The 15972-nt window shown below is 43.7% G+C and overlaps 1 non-coding gene across 1 annotated transcript; it reads right to left on the minus strand.

Moving 5' to 3' along the window:
* Nucleotides 1-15175: 15175 nt before the first annotated feature.
* On the minus strand, nt 15176-15334 carry LOC122675038. Its single transcript, XR_006335191.1, has one exon. It is a non-coding gene; the product is annotated as a U1 spliceosomal RNA (small nuclear RNA).
* Nucleotides 15335-15972: the final 638 nt, after the last annotated feature.

The following is a 15972-nucleotide window of genomic DNA, read 5'->3' on the forward strand; positions in this document are numbered from 1 at the left end:
CGTCACTACAATTCTCCTGGCCCAGCAGGCAGCATTTTCCAATATAAATTCAGGAGAGTTTCTGATCTAAAATAAGAGGCAAGGAAGGTTGTGGGGTAATTTAACACTAAGGAAATTTTCCCCTCTGGCCATTTTTATAGCATTGTACTTAAGGAGGGCTCTTTCTGATGGCACTTATCCTGTTTTTGTGTCAGTTTGGTGGCACAGACAGTAGCATTTTCTTATTGAAAAATGGAAGCTCTAAAATTAGATGGTGGCCGTAAATTTTTAATGGGTGCCCTGCACTGTTTACACTCTCGCTTTACTCCTGTCCTCCTCTCAGCTGGGATGGCACGGAGCTGCTGGCTTGATTTGCGGTCAATTCTACTCGCTGAGAAAATGAAAGTGAAGTCTCTCAGTCATGTCCGACTCTTTGCGACCCCATGGATTGTAGCCTACCAGGCTTCTCCGTCCATGGGATTTTCTTTCCAGGCAAGAATACTTGAGTGGGTTGCCATTTCCTTCTCCAGGAGGTCTTCCTGACCCAGGGAGTGAACCTGGGTCTCCCGCATTGTAGGTGGATGCTTTACTGTCTGAGCCGCCAGGCAAGTCCTTAGCTGCCTCCAATGGTTCTGATGCCGGGCAGGGTGGGACCCCAGGGCCCTTTGCTGTGTCCAGCTGCGTCCACCATCACATAAAAGCTCCTCTCTCTTGGATTCCTTAGACCCCAGCTGCCAGGGTCAAGGCCAGCTCTTTACTTTCCAGCTGTGTAACCCTGGGCAATGGCTTGACCTCTGTTCCTCACCCGTAAGGTGAGAATGACAATGAGACTCGTCTCCCATGGTGGTGGGGGTGAAATGAGATGGTGTTCAAGAAAGTTCCAGGCATCCATAGCAATTCCTCTCAAGCACCCACTTTATCATTGAGCAGACTAGCATTTTCAGTCTGCTGGAATTTCCTGAGCACTTGTTCTGTGTCGCCTCCAGCCAGGTGCTTACTTGTATCCTCTTGTTGAAGCTCAACCACCCTGAAGGGCAGCCCAGGTCATCCCGTGTGTATGGGAGGGAATGAGGTCCAGGGGCAAAGTTCCCCGCCTCTGGACCACACACTCGCAGCCACAATGCAGAGGCCTCATCAATAACACATCTCTGATGGGGCTCCAGGCCTGTAGATGATGACCTTGGCTTGGCTAGGGGTCCTTTCCCACGAGTAGCCCCACAGAGCCTGCCCTGGGCTTTGTGGTTCCCCAGAGCTATTTGTTAGGCAGGACGTGAGGTGTGGGGAGCTTGCTTACTAGCCTGGCTTATCTGCTTAGGGGCAGGGCCTTCCTGGCTCAGGCCCTGTGGGTTCATGACTTGGCACCATTCCTGTGACCACAGTGAAACCACTGGCTTTGCCGAGGAGCCATGCAGGCCAGGAGCCTGAGAGGAAGCAGCGTGGGGCCTGGGCTTAGGTTTCAAAGGCTGAAGATGAAGGGGTGGGCTCCCACCTGGGAGCCCAGGTCATCCTGAGTACATGAGAGGGAATGAGGTGCAGGGGTAAAGTTCCCCGCCTCTGGACCACTGGGGATGAGAATGCAACTCCAACTCTGTGTATTTCACAGTCTTACACTCCCACCCGCAATGCCACAAGGCCTCATCAGTAACACATCTCTGATGGGGCTCCAGGCCTGTAGATGGTGACCTTGGCTTGGCTAGGGGTCCTTTCCCAAGAGCAGCCCCACAGAGTCTGCGTGGATAGTGCTTCCCACCTGGTTCTTTCTCAGAAAAGCAGTCATCTCTTTATGCTTTTGCTCTTCCCAATAAAAACTAAATGAAAATGATTTTTACCTCTTTCATACCTGCTTCACTCTTTACTGCAAGTGGCAGCTCTAGAGACAGTCCTCCAATTGCTGGTTTCCGCCTGTATAGGTCAGCTGCTGGTGGCCCACCTAGGAACCACCGCCCCTCCCCCCGCCCCCACCCATCTTCTTTCCCACATCCCGTATTTTCCTCTGAAGAGTCACTGCTTCTCTTCTCTCAGCCCTTGAGCTGCCAGTAGCACCTCTCGCCTCTCCAGGCTCAAGGGTACAGCATATGACTCAGCCCTAGGCAATTAGAGCGGTACATTCCACTGACCACAGGATTGGTCCACGACTAGACACTGGCCCACTGAAACGTAGAGATACCTCTGCCAAGACTTCTAAAAAGTCATTTTGAATTGCTTACCATCAACAGAGCAAACAAACTTTTCATCCACTTCTGCATGCCTCCTGACTGACTGGGTATCCCTGAAGGTGTGTGCTAAGTCGCTTCAGTTGTGTCTGACTCTGAGTGACCCCATGGCCTCTAGCCCACCAGACTCCCCTGTCCATGGAATTCTCCAGGTAAGAATACTGGAGTGGGTTGCCATTCCCTTCACCAGGGAATCTTCCTGCCCTAGGGATTGAATTCAGGTTTCCTATATTGCAGGCATATTCTTTACCATCTGAGCCACCAGGGAAGTCCATCTCTGGAGGTGCATGGCTCCATTTTGAGAAGCATAGTCTTACAGACAAATTCCAAACTCCTATGAACTCTGTATAAAGACCTTCGCAATTTAACACAAACTCATCTTTTCAGTCTCATCTCTTGCCATCTTGAATTTCTGACCATTTCTGGAAAAAGCTTTGCTCTTCCATTCCTCTGGATCTTGATGTAAACTGTTCCTCTTGCCTAGAGTGCATCGCCCCCTTCTATGCCTAGAAAATTCTACCCATGCTGCTCTCTAGATTCACATCAAATGCTGCCTCCTCAGGACTCTTTCTCACTTCCCAGATTTTTGGCTGCTTTTTTCTCAGCTAGACACATATCTTAATTTGGGTTTATCTGACTCTGTCTTCCTTCCTAGGCTATAAGTACCACTAAGTACCTCAGTAAATGCAGAGTTAACACAGGGCCTGAATAAAGGTTTACTGGATGGACAGGTGGATGGACAGAGAGACTGATGAAGAGATGGATCACTGTGCTTAGAAAAACCAGCTCCTACACCTGCCACAGTCTAGCTGGAATCACTTTCACGTCACAGTAACAGTAAATAACATACAATCTGATTCATACACAGGCATAATTTTATTTATTAATTGCCAAATTCATAACAACTCATTTCACTGTCCATGCCGGTTACACTTTTGCATGTTCAATAAGGACAGGAAAACAGGGCCAGCTGCTCTTTCCCCTTAGTCTACCTGCTTCCTGGCTGCAGCCAGGGCGGAAGCCACTCTTAGTGCTCTGACAGAGACTGGCTGCTTGCCCACAAGCCTCATGTCCTTTCCTCCTGGGCACATAGCTCGGTTTTCTTTCCCAGCCTCTTTTGAAGCTAGATGTGGCCATGTGACAGAATTTCAGCCAGTGGAACATGGATGAAAGTCATAGATACCATTTCTAAGGCTGGTCCGTGAGGCCTAGTCACGTGAGATCCTGTGTGTACTTCCCCCACCTCCTGGCTGGAAGTGAAGGGCTCTGAAGTCCCTAAGGGATAACAGAATCAACACAGAGGGACCCTGGATTCCTGACTCATCATGTGAGCCGCTGCAAATATTAATGTCCACATTGGACTGGGTTGTGAATAAGAAATGTCATTTTATACTCAAGCCCAGTGATGTGCTGGAGCTGGCTGATTCTGGCTTGTGAAAACCAACTGCAAAATTTGGAGGAATTTTGCAAGTCAGTTGTTAAATACAGTCATTACTAAGAGTTAAGTTTTATAAACTAAAAATTAAATTTTATAAATTACATTTATAAAAGGTAATAATACTCAAAACCTATCCCAATGAATTTTACTGTATGTATTATTTTCTATTCTAGAGGTTATTTTTGTGGAAACACTGTAATGAGAGTGTTACAAATACCTCTTTCCAACTCTTCATTTAATGATGTCACATTGCATCTTGAAATCAATCACAGCAGCAGAATTTACACTATGGTTGTTGTTTAGCCGCTAACTTGGGTCCGACTCTTTGCAACCCCATGGACTGTAGCTTGTCAGGCTCCTCTATCCATGGGATTTCCCGGGCAAGAACACTGGAGTGGTTTGTCATTTCCTTCTCCAGGGGATCTTCCCAACCCAGGGATGGAACCAGCATCTCCCACATTGGCAGGGGGATTATTCATTGCTGAGCCACCAAGGAAGTCCCTAGAAATTGGCAACTACTTCAAACTGGGCTTTCCACCCACCACTGGGGATAGAAAAGGTTAAAATATTTGCCAGCACACCACTCTAAGGCTCATTTGTTACAGGAGCAAATACTTCCCTAACGCATTGACTTTCTCCTTTAGGAAAAGACAGCCTAACAGATTAAATGCATGTTAGCTAAATGCAGTTCAGCATAAAGGAAAAGCAGCTGCAGTGTCCACGGCAGCAGCCCAGAGCCATGACACATGAAGAGTCACACCAGTGCTCAACGTGCTCAAGCTGAGTGTCAGTGCATTGTGTATGTGAGCATGCTAATCTTTAGAGCAGGAGAGTGTGATGACATAGGCCCAGCAGTTGTCACTGTCTGCTTCTGCATTTATTAGGTGATGAGTGTAAATAAGAGGGAATGGAAACAGGGGTGCTGAGTTTCAACCCATAGCTCTTGCTGGAAAATACAAAAGGGAAGATGCTCTGGGTTCCTGCCCACATTGTTTGAGGAAGAAAATTTCTCCATGTTTTAATTCTCAGCAAAAGCCTGTTTTGGCACCAGTGTCTGGAGTGAACCCACACAGAGCAGAGAAGCTGAGAGGGTGGGAAGTCTGTGGCCAAAGCCAATCATGGATCACAGGTGTGAGGATAGCAGGCTTTGGGCCAGAGCTGGAGCGACAGTGTTTGAATTCACCAGGTTTGCACATGGCAAATGATGGAAATAATTATCCTTTGTGGAAGCCATAATATTTCACTTAGAGGAAGGCAGGCAGATCCTTGGGCAGCATGGCCCTCCTCCGCAGGATATAAACTGCTGAAGTAGACCCCAGAGTGCAGGGCCATTTGCGAGAGACATCACGCAATTCACAGGACGTTTCAGTGCAGACACTGAATGAACTAATTCTGCTAATAGAGTATTTGATTTAATGGCACATTAAAGGGGAAAGGGGAGTGTGGAACACATCCTTCAGCTCAGCAGCTGATGGGTTACTGTAGATATCCTAAGTGAAAGAGCCAAATTTTCCTCTGCCTGCACCAGAGCAAGAGGGTAGCAGGAACAGACATGGTCATTTTGTAGGCTGAGTTTTGGTTCAGGAGCTCAGAACAGAAATCGTCAGGTTAATGCAGTGCGTCTGCACAGAGGTTATAATGACTGGCTGGAAAAACAGACCCACACGATGAGTTTCTTTCCCTTTTTGTTAAAAAACAAAGGTTGCCAGAGCAGAATAAAATAGAACTAGGGGTCACTTAGTGGATCATCACATTTCCTTTCTGAATCATTTGTTTTTAGTCTTTGCCCTTTGGTTCCTTCTGTCATTTTTGAGTGCTTGCAATGTGCAAGGCTCTTTACATGGATTCATGGGTATATACATGTATGGGCTTCCCAGGTGGCACTAGAGGTAAAGAGCCCGTCTGCCAATGCAGGAGATGTTAAGAGACCTGGGTTCAATTCCTGAGTCAGGAAGATCCCCTGGAGGAGGGCATGGCAACCCACTGCAGTATTCTTGCCTGGAGAATCCCAGGGACAGAGGAGCCTGGCAGGCTTTAGTCATCGTGTAACCCCTGGAAGGAGATGCTATTTTCATCCTACTTTACAGATGCATAATCTGGGGTACAGAGAGGTTAAGTAAATTTCTCAAGGTCACACAGCTAATTGGGGCCAGATCCGGGCTTTAAATCCAACTCTCTGACTTAGAAGCTGTGTTCTTAACCTGACAAAGTACTGTCCCTTCAGCTGGAAGGTGGGGCACAGCAGGGCTCAGCAAATGTCACCACCCGGAAAAGCCCATCAGAAGTGATTGGTTCAGAGGATCAAGCAATAGTATATATATCTCCAAAGACATGTATTTGGAGCAAACCTTTACTTTTCCCATTTCAAATTCTGTTTTTCAATTTTTAAACAGTCCTTCCCTAAAACAATCCAGTTGGACCTTTATGGTAATTATTTTTTTCAAGAACACTTCACTTTCCATCTTTTTCTTCAAGATTCATATGTAAACTAATATTGGAAAAGGTGGCAAATTTTAACGGTTTTGGTTTGCTCGATTTCTAATTATTTATAACCCCCTCCTATTTATTTTTTCATTCAGTTGCAGTGGCCCCTTTCTGAAACTGCAATCTGATCAGATCAGTCCCTTCCGATGGATTTTCCTGTAAAATGTGGGCTGACTTTCCCAGTGTGGTGCACTCACTGCAGAGCTCCGTTCACCTCTCCTCGCACATGCCCTCCCTCTCCTCTCACTTGTATCTTAGACATTGATCTCACTGCAAGCTCCTGGGAAAGTCTCACTGCCTGCTCCTTTCTTTGACTGGATAACACACAATTCTTGCTTCTTTGAAAGCTGCTCTGTGTCATCTCCTCCAAAAGTCCCCAAGGACTTCATCTCCTTGCTCTACCTGTGTTTGAGGTTGCTTCTCTCTGTCCCCATAGAAGCCTGGGTTTACATCTTTCATGACCCTCGTCCCATTTCATCACCATTACAAGATCCTCCAAGCCTGACACAGTCAGGCTTCAATGATAAGTCAACCTCGTATGACAAGTTCACCCAGAAAGTCTGATTTAACTGGTCAGAGGTGGACTAGGGTTGAGAATCTCTGGCCTCATTAAGCTTTGCTGACTAAGTGCATGGATGAATGAATGAAAGAACACACTGAGGCACAGGGCCAGAGATTCTGACTCGCTTCCACCAACCCTGGAGACTATGACTCACTCTGCCCTGAAGTACTTAGAATTTGTCTAAGGAAGCTTCCTGGTCATGTATTAGGTTGGGGACTATTAATCCAGACCCCAGAAGTTCATAGACTCCTTGTTTGACTTCAAGAACATGAACAGACTTCCACTTGTCCCAATACACAAATTGGGGAAGATGTTTCCTCTCACAAGAAGGAACCTTTCTGTGGAACTGATGGCAAATGCTGTAAAGTTATCAGTTCCGACTCAAAAGATACCTCTTTCCACCTTGATCAGCTGGGAGGAGAGTTTAGGTTCTCTGCCAGCTAAGAATCCCAGAACCCTTGGTGGTTGGAATGGGTAACAGCAGTGCCCATTAACCACCGTTAACACCCTCGTGTGCCAGAGGGCATACCATCCTGACTCGGGCTATACCTCCTGCAGAAGTGTCTTGACAGCCCACCCCTGAAGTCACAGTAGTACAAATCCCCCACCATCATGGCCGTCCCACCATCATGGCCATCCTAGAGGCCAGTTCATAGGACAAAACAACCTCATTCTGCTACTGCTGAGACCTGCAGGTATGAAGAGACCCATTGCTAAACCTGCACCCCTTTGTCCTCATTCTGAGCAGGAAAAAGCCCAAAATCATAGAGATTTTAGCTCACAGAGTCCAATCTCACAGGCTGGAAAATCACTGGAGATCTCTTGCATTTGAAAAATCACAGATGCGTGCTCTGCCTTCCAGCACCAAGCAGGAGAAATGAGACAAACAAGCTTTGAAAATAAATCTGACTCTCCCGTGGCTCCCGATAGCCGACAAGTGTAGTGTTCGTCCATCTGCCGCGAGCACTCACACTGTGAATTCATTGATTTGATAATACTCTAGCATAATTGATTGAGGAGACCAGGTTCTTGACTCGCCTCCATGTTTACTGTCTGATATCTTCCAACACCGCTCTCTCCTCTTTATCTGTGGCGAGGAAGGAGAAACCAAGGATTTTTCTGGCACTTTCTGATGGGATGACATTTACACTATTGGCTGTCCTGAGACGGTATGCTTTTTGAATTCTTGAGTGGCAGGAATTGTTAGTTGAGTGCTTCTGTCCACTGACAAATCTTACTCATCTTCACAATACTGCCTGCATCCACTCCACCCTGGCTGTCCATTTGTATTCATAGGTAACGAGAAATAGCTAGAGGTCTGTTGCTACACCTGAAGCCTCACCCTAGTAAGAGGGACATAGCAGCAGCCACGGGCTGACACAGAACAATGATAACCACAGAACTGTCACATGAGCTATTAGCCTAGGGAATAATACTGATCTTTCCACTCTGAGCAACCACAACAACCCATCCGCCTCTCTGCAATTGTGACATTCAGATGTCACCACCATTTCATTAAATGGAGTCAAAACAGCTGTGAGGATTGCTGTTTTATTTTATAGCACAAAGTCATCATAACTTACTTTGCAAAGCAGCTAGCAGAATACAAGTGCAGCTGAAATGGAAAAGCCAACTGCAAAAGGATGAACTTGAAAGGGGGGACAACCGGGGAGGGGGGTGCTGGTAGAATCTTGAGATAGCTAGGACCCCCCGTGGCTCACCGCAAATTATGTCATATGGTTGTTTACAAAGATATGGTTATTTGCAAAGCTATAAAGAAAGCTGAGCACCAAAGAATTGATGCTTTTGAACTGTGGTGTTGGAGAAGACTCTTGAGAGTCCCTTGGACTGCAAGAAGATCCAACCAGTCCATCCTAAAGGAGATCAGCCCTGGGTGTTCACTGGAAGGACTGATGCTGAAGCTGAAACTCCAATACTTCGGCCACCTGATGTGAAGAACTGACTCATTGGAAAAGACCCTGACACTGGGAAAAATCAAAGGCAGGAGGAGAAGGAGATGACAGAGGACGAGATGGTTGGATGGCATCACCAACTGGATGGACATGAGTTTGAGTAAACTCCAGGAGTTGGTGATGGACAGAGAAGCCTGGCTTGCTACAGTCCATGGGATCGCAAAGAGTCTGACACAATTGAGTGACTGAACTAAACTGAACCACAGGAGAAGTTGAGCTTGACATCTAGTAAACAGATACGTACATACTAAGGTTCAGTTTACCCTTTGATAGATTACTCTCTGGCCACTGCTAGAAGCAGAAGCTCAGATACTGTAGCACTTCCAGTGCCCTTCTCCATGCCACATTCAGTTCCCACCCTGATGCAATGTCAGCTTCCACAAGATACGATTTGCAAGTCTTGGAAGACATGGCAGCCTCTTCCGCTGGACAGCATGGCCAAGACAGTATGGCTAAGTGGTTAAGTCACTTGCTTTCAAGTGAAACTGGTTGGAGTTGCATTCTGCCTGTCCAGCTTAGTAACTGTGTCATGGGGAATACTACTTAACCTTCATGTCTCAGTTTACTCATCTGTAAAATGAGCTTCATAGGGAGAGCAGTTCTTGTCAGTGCCTCACCCTTACCCTCAACCCAACCGTTTCCAACTGTGTTCCTTGCCCTAAAGTTTTTTCTGGTCGTCAGAGCCCTCTCTGTGGTCGGCTGGCAGGCTGCATACACCAGAGAACTGAGGCTCTCCAGGAGCATCTCAGTCAGTGAGAATGGGAGTTGGTATATGCACTGGTGCTAGTGTATAAATACCATGGCTTCCCTTGAGTTGGACAACTCTAAGACACAGATTCCATGCCACCTCCTTGATTGCCACATTGGATCAATCTTCAGTTGACCTCAATGGTCACTTGCTTAATAGCAAACCCTTGGTTAACTGCCTCTTTTCTTTGTCTCACTATCCTACTCACCTTCTGGGGTTTCCTAAAACCATCGCCCAGATAATTTCAGAGGGTTCCCTTTCTCATTGGTCTTGCAGAAGGCTGAGGGCTGTCTTTTTCTCATTGGTCTCACCAAGAGAATGTCTATTTCCTTGTGGTTCCCTGCACCCCAGTAGATGTGTTTTTTTTTTTTTTAAAGCCCGTAGTCAGGGAGACCCTGAAGATCTACATATGAAATTTTCCCATTCCCAGATAAATTTGATCTCTCTTCACAGCCATCCTCAAAATCCAACAATAAGCCTTCCCAAAATACTGTAAGCTTCTGTATATTTTTTTTGATACAAAAATATCCTAGCATTACCATTTGAAAACTCCCTTGTTAAGACAGTGAATTAAGTTGCACGTTGCTATTTCCTTTTTGAAACTGGTACACTCAGCCCTACATCAATTTTTGATAATGTGGTAGATCAATACCAGATTCTTTTTTTTGTGTGTGTGAGTTCTTATTGAAATGGTCTAAAGAAAAGGAAGCCCTTACAAATCAAACAGTTGTAAATACAAGAAAAAATTGACCTAAATGAATTTCAGATTCACGTGAACTGGGAAATAGTCAATATTAAATATCTAGTATTTTTTTCCCCGCTACTCTACTATAGATATGTCTAAGAGTCATTAACATGAAGCACAAAATTGTCATAATGCCTAGGCTTATTATAAGTTAAAAATTGCTATATTGTTCTTTTTTTTTCCTCTGTTTCTTTTTTTTCATTTATTTTTATTAGTTGGAGGCTAATTACTTTACAATACTGTAGTGGTTTTTGCCATACATTGTCATGAATCAGCCATGGATTTACATGTGTTCCCCATCGTGAACCCCCCTCCCACCGCCCTCCCCATCCCATCCCTCTGGGTCATCCCAGTGCACCAGCCCCTAGCACTTGTCTCATGCATCCAACCTGGACTGGCAATCTGTTTCACACTTGATAATATACATGTTTTGATGCTGTTCTCTCAGATCATCCCACCCTCGCCTTCTCCCACAGAGTCCAAAAGTCTGTTCTGTACATCTGTGTCTCTTTTTCTGTCTTGTATATAGGGTTATCATTACCATCTTTCTAAATTCCATATATATGCTTTAGTATACTGTATTGGTGTTTATCTTTCTGGCTTACTTCATCTGTATAATGGGCTCCAGTTTCATCCATCTCATTAGAGCTGATCCAAATGTATTCTTTTTAATGGCTGAATAATATTTCACTGTGTATATGTACCACAGCTTCCTTATCCATTCGTCTGCCGATGGACATTTAGGTTGCTTCCTTGTCCTGGCAATTATAAGCAGTGCTGCAATGAACATTGGGGTGCACGTGTCTCTTTCAGATCTGGTTTCCTCAGTGTGTATGCCCAGGAGTGGGATTGCTGGGTCATATGGCAGTTCTATTTCATTTTTTAAGGAATCTCCACACTGTTCTCCATAGTGGCTGTACTAGTTTGCACTCCCACCAACAGTGTAAGAGGGTTCCCTTTTCTCCACACCCTCTCCAGCATTTATTGCTTGTAGACTTTTGGATAGCAGCCATTCTGACTGGCATATAATGGTACCGTATTGTGGTTTTGATTTGCATTTCTCTGATAATGAGTGATGTTGAGCATCTTTTCATGTGTTTGTTAGCCATCTGTATGTCTTCTTTGGAGAAACGTCTGTTTAGATCTTTGGTCCATTTTTTGATTGGGTCATTTATTTTTCTGGAATTGAGCTGCAGGAGTTGCTTGTATATTTTTGAGATTAATCCTTTGTCTGTTTCTTTGTTTGCTATTATTTTCTCCCATTCTGGAGGCTGTCTTTTCACCTTGCTTATAGTTTCCTTTGTTGTGCAAAAGCTTTTAAGTTTAATTAGGTCCCATTTGTTTATCTTTGCTTTTATTTCCAATATTCTGGGAGGTGGGTCATAGAGGACCCTGCTGTGATTTATGTCAGAGAGTGTTTTGCTTATGTTCTCCTCTAGGAGTTTTATAGTTTCTGGTCTGACATTTAGATCTTTAATCCATTTTGAGTTTATTTTTGTGTATGATGTTAGAAGGTGTTCTAGTTTCATTCTTTTACAAGTGGTTGACCAGTTTTCCCAGCACCACTTGTTAAAGAGGTTGTCTTTTTCCCACTGTATATTCTTGCTTCCTTTGTCAAAGATAAGGTGTCCATAGGTACGTGGATTTATCTCTGGGCTTTCTATTCTGTTCCATTGATCTATACTTCTGTCTTTGTGCCAGTACCATACTGTCTTGATGACTGTGGCTTTGTAGTAGAGCCTGAAGTCAGGCAGGTTGATTCCTCTAGTTCCATTCTTCTTTCTCAAGATTACTTTGGCTAGTCGAGGTTTTTTTGTATTTCCATACAAATTGTGAAATTATTTATTCTAGTTCTGTGAAGAATACCGTTGGTAGTTTGATAGGGATTGCATTGAATCTATAGATAACTTTGGGTAGTATACTCATTTTCACAATATTGATTCTTCCAATCCATGAACACAGTATATTTCTCCATCTATTTGTGTCCTCTTTGATTTCTTTCATCAGTGTTTTATAGTTTTCTATGTATAGGTCTTTTGTTTCTTTAGGTAGATATACTCCTAAGTATTTTATTCTTTTTGTTGCAATAGTGAATGGTATTGTTTCCTTAATTTCTCTTTCTGTTTGCTCATTGTTAGTGTATAGGAATGCAAGGGATTTCTGTGTGTTAATTTTATATCCTGCAACTTTACTATATTCATTGATTAGCTCTAGTAATTTTCTGGTAGAGTCTTAAGGGTTTTCTATGTAGAGGATCATGTTGTCTGCAAACAGTGAGAGTTTTACTTCTTCTTTTCCTATCTGGATTCCTTTTATTTCTTTTTCTGCTCTGATTGCTGTGACCAACACTTCCAAAACTATGTTGAATAGTAGTGGTGGATCAATACCACATTCTGACCAAGTAAACCACTTGCTGTCTCCAAGGACAGCATGGCAAATTTTTAAAATCACAAAATCCATTTTATTCCTGACTTCCAGTATTTAATTGATAATATTTCAGGGGGAAAAGAATCCATGAATCAATTTTGCTCTCTTAACCTTGTAGGATCTTGTAAGAATTCAAGCATTCAAAAAATGAGCAACTATACCCCAAAGGTTTAGAGTTCCTTGGTAATGATATTCATTGGGAATTAGCAGCTAATCATGGGAAAGTTGAAGTATAGAGCTTGTTAACACATTTTGTTGGAGCAAAGGTGTTAATGAAAGTAGCATTTGCATTTACTTCTCATCAAGGCTAAATGAAACTGGGGAGAAGAGTCAGGTCAGGTTCATCTTATGGGGGAAAAAAAACAATTCAGAGCACATAGTTTCTAAGTAGAAAGTCACATAAGAATGACAGCTGATATTATTATTAATCCTCATTATTTTAACTTCAGTCTTTGTTTGGGTCAGGGCACCTGTGCAGAAGGGTATCTGTGGACTTGGGTACCTGGGACCCATACACAGTTACATAGTGTGGTCAGGGCACTTCGCACAGGCCACCAGTCTCTGATAGCAGGGCTAGCTTCAACTTACTCTGCAGAGCTGACTCCTCTCTGAGGGGCCATGAGAAGTCTGGCAATTCTGATGTGTGTCTCAGGGTAACATTTATTCCAATTCTTCCCCTTTTTAATCAGTTCAAAATCAGACCTGTTTCAGTGTTGATGGGCCAGCACCATCCTTAGGGAGCATTCATGATCTCTTTTCTGCTCATTGAAGGGTCTTGGGGATGCCTAGTAGACTGCCTCTTATTGGAACCAATGAGGCCCACATAAAGCTTAAGGGATGTTGACAAACCTGCTCTTGGCTTTTGTAAAATATCTTCCTCTGGTGTCCTGGACAGCCCCATAACTTGTCCATGGAAAGGGCTACTTCAGAAAATTGCACTCTTTATGGCAGCAATTCAGTCTCACATCTGAGTCCTTGATGGTAAAAGGTATTTAAATTTAAAAGCATATTTTGATATAAAGTCTATGGAAACCCACTCCCTCCCAGTTATTTGGATACTCTCGCCAAGTAGAAACCTTGGGGCTGGCTGCTTCATGCCTATTTCGTTTTCCCATTCAATCCATTTTCACTGAAAAGGAGACATAAGCAGTGAAGCCAATATAGTTTTATTGGATCCAATGCACTGCCACTAAAACAAATATATGTACACTCAGGCCAATACACTTTTATTAAAACAAATAGAATTTAATTCAAACCAGCATTCAATACATTTTCTCAAAGCAATGAAATTAAGCTCTACCAGTACTTCTGCTCAATATGTTTTCCCAATCAAATCCATTTGAACAAAGTGAAATATATTTATCATAGATAACACAGTTTTATTAAAAACAAATTCACTGAAACAAAGTTTCCCTTTGAACTGATAGATAAAAATCCTAACCAATTGTACAATTAGATCATAGAACAGATGTATTTATACTTTAGCAAAAAGCATTTCTGTTCAAGTTCACTTTGAAACAAGCTAATGAATAATAAAAGTTGCTCCAAAAATGTCTTTAACGAAGTATTTTCTCAAAAGTATGTCCTTTGGGGTTGAAGTACAATCTAGAAAATAAAAACACTTAGGGAAAAAAAACAGTGCTGGGAATATGATTACAATAAATTCAGATTTGTGATGATTAAATTAAGCCTACTCACATGTACTTAGTGTGAAGTTATTGGATGTGTGTGAACACATAAACATGCTTGGGGACATATTGTAGCTGTGTGGATCTGCCTGCAATACAGGAGATCCCGGTTTGATTCCTGGGTCAGGAAGATCCACTGGAGAAGGGATAGGCTACCCACTCCAGTATTCTTGGGCTTCCCTTGTGGCTCAGCTGGTAAAGAATCTGCCTGCAATGTGGGAGACCTGGCTTAGATCCCTGGGTTGGGAAGATCCCCTGGAGAAGAGAAAGGCAACCCACTCCAGCATTCTGGCTTGGAGAAGGCCATGGACTACAGTCCATGGGGTCGCAAAGAGTCCGACATGTCTGAGCAACTTTCACTTTGCTACTATATCCCACTATCCAGAAAAAAATCTTCTTTATCAGTATTCAAACACATAAATTCTCTTCTGTCTGAGGTCCACTAGGGATTGCCATGCTTAGGGCAAACCTGAAGGAATGGGAAGTTGGATATGTGTGTGGCTCTATGGAGGCAATTTCAATTTTGGTGCTTAGATCACAAACCACCTTCGAGCCTTCTGAACTGTGGAGAGGGAGAACCACTTACAAATGCTATGCACCACTGGGATGACCCAGAGGGATGGGACGAGGAGAGAGGTGGGAGGGGGGTTCAGGATGGGGAACACATGTAAATCCATGGCTGATTCACATCAATGTATAGCAAAAACCACTACAATATTGTAAAGTAATTAACCTCCAACTAAAATAAATTTTTTAAAAAAGAAAAAAAATGCTATGCACCTTCCCCCCTCTTTATTATTATTATTTTTTTAAATTAGAGGATAATTACTTTACAGTATTGTGGTGGTTTTTGCCATACATCAACATTAATTAGCATTAGATATATATTTGTCCCCTCTTTCTTTTTTTTTAAATATTTTTAGCTCGAATGCAGTCCCCCACTACCACAAATTATGCAGTCGAGTTTCCCACATTTGGGGAAATCACAGGGGTCAGCACATCAGGAGTGCAATGGATAAGCCTCGCCCTGGGAAAACCACCTTTGTGATCATGGTATCTCCCCTGCCAGGTAAGTATTGTCCCCTCCTTCTTGAACCCCTCCTCTCATCTCCCTCCCCATCCCACCTCCCTGGGTGGTCACAGATCACTGGCTTTGGGTTCCTTGCATCATACATCAAACTCCCACTGGCTATCTATTTTACATATGGTAATGTATATGTTTCAATGTTATTCTCTCATATCATCCTACTCTCTCCTTCCCCCACTGTGTCCTTTTTCAGAGTAATAAACTTACTACATACAAGCAAGACTATCCAAATGCATCCCACCTCTACCCAGGGCCACCGTGCTCCTGACATGAGCAAACCCTCAGGAAGAGCAGCACATCTAGAGAAATTGGAACCCTCCCCATCAGGGGACATTAGGGATCTAATCTGTGGCCAGTATGGATCCCATACTGTCTACTTCTGCAGTGATCCCCACCCTCTGTCTTCTCTGTCTCCATTCTTTCCTGAGGCTACAGGTCATAGGGACAAAAACAAAGAATTCTGTTCCCTTCATGAAGCATCCCAGAAAATACTCTCTAATCAAGACTGTGGGTTCCCATCACTGTTTCCTCCTTCCTCCCTAGAAAAGTACAAAACGTACATGCAGATTGTGCCCACAAGTCATCGGGCAAGTCATTGACCTCTAGAGCACAGTGACCTTGAATGAAC

The sequence above is a fragment of the Cervus elaphus genome, chromosome 18 (assembly GCF_910594005.1).
Source record: "Cervus elaphus chromosome 18, mCerEla1.1, whole genome shotgun sequence".
Classification (NCBI taxonomy): domain Eukaryota; kingdom Metazoa; phylum Chordata; class Mammalia; order Artiodactyla; family Cervidae; genus Cervus; species Cervus elaphus.